The sequence below is a fragment of the Copadichromis virginalis genome, linkage group LG10 (genome assembly GCF_057382275.1).
Source record: "Copadichromis virginalis isolate Kocher_CV1m ecotype Utaka linkage group LG10, C_Virginalis_male_GT1.1, whole genome shotgun sequence".
Taxonomy (NCBI): Eukaryota; Metazoa; Chordata; class Actinopteri; order Cichliformes; family Cichlidae; genus Copadichromis; species Copadichromis virginalis.
Window position 1 is genome coordinate 16,505,833 of NC_140627.1, and position 1,470 is coordinate 16,507,302.

The window sequence follows — 1,470 nt, forward strand, 5'->3', positions numbered from 1 at the left end:
CACATGGTAGGATTTGTAAAGAATTTATTCGTAAATTAGGGTGGAAAATAACTATTTGGTCACCTCAAACAAGGAAAATCTCTGGCTCTCACAGACCTGTAACGTCTTCTGTAAGAAGCTTTTCTGTCCCCCACTCGTTACCTGTATGAATGGCACCTGTTTGAACTCATCATCTGTATAAAAGACACCTGTCCACAGCCTCAAACAGTCAGACTCCAAACTCCGCCATGGCCAAGACCAAAGAGCTTTCGAAGGACACCAGGAAAAGTATTGTAGACCTGCACCAGACTGGGAAGAGTGAATCTACAATAGGCAAGCAGCTTGGTGTGAAAAAATCAACTGTGGGAGCAATCATCAGAAAATGGAAGACATACAAGACCACTGATAATCTCCCTCGATCTGGGGCTCCACGCAAGATCTCATCCCGTGGGGTCAAAATGATCATGAGAACGGTGAGCAAAGATCCCAGAACCACACGGGGGGACCTGGTGAATGACCTGCAGAGAGCTGGGACCAAAGTAACAAAGGTCACCATCAGTAACACACTACAACGGCAGGGAATCAAATCCCGCAGTGCCAGACGTGTTCCGCTGCTGAAGCCAGTGCATGTCCAGGCCCGTCTGAAGTTTGCCAGAGAGCACATGGATGATACAGCAGAGGATTGGGAGAATGTCATGTGGTCAGATGAAACCAAAGTAGAACTTTTTGGTATAAACTCAACTCGTCGTGTTTGGAAGAAGAAGAATACTGAGTTGCATCCCAAGAACACCATACCTACTGTGAAGCATGGGGGTGGAAACATCATGCTATGGGGCTGTTTTTCTGCCAAGGGGACAGGACGACTGATCCGTGTTAAGGACAGAATGAATGGGGCCATGTATCGTGAGATTTTGAGCCAAAACCTCCTTCCATCAGTGAGAACTTTGAAGATGAAACGAGGCTGGGTCTTCCAACATGACAATGATCCAAAACACACCGCCCGGGCAACAAAGGAGTGGCTCCGTAAGAAGCATTTGAAAGTCCTGGAGTGGCCTAGCCAGTCTCCAGACCTCAACCCCATAGAAAATCTGTGGCGGGAGTTGAAAGTCCGTGTTGCTCGGCGACAGCCCCAAAACATCACTGCTCTCGAGAAAATCTGCATGGAGGAATGAGCCAAAATACCAGCTACTGTGTGTGCAAACCTGGTAAAGACCTATAGTAAACGTTTGACCTCTGTTATTGCCAACAAAGGTTATGTTACAAAGTATTGAGTTGTATTTTTGTTATTGACCAAATACTTATTTTCCACCCTAATTTACGAATAAATTCTTTACAAATCCTACCATGTGGATTCATGGATTTTTTTTTCACATTCTGTCTCTCACAGTTGAAGTGTACCTCTGGTGCAAATTACTGACCTCTGTCATCATTTTAAGTGGGGGAACTTGCACAATCGGTGGCTGACTAAATACTTTTTTGCCCCACTGTATC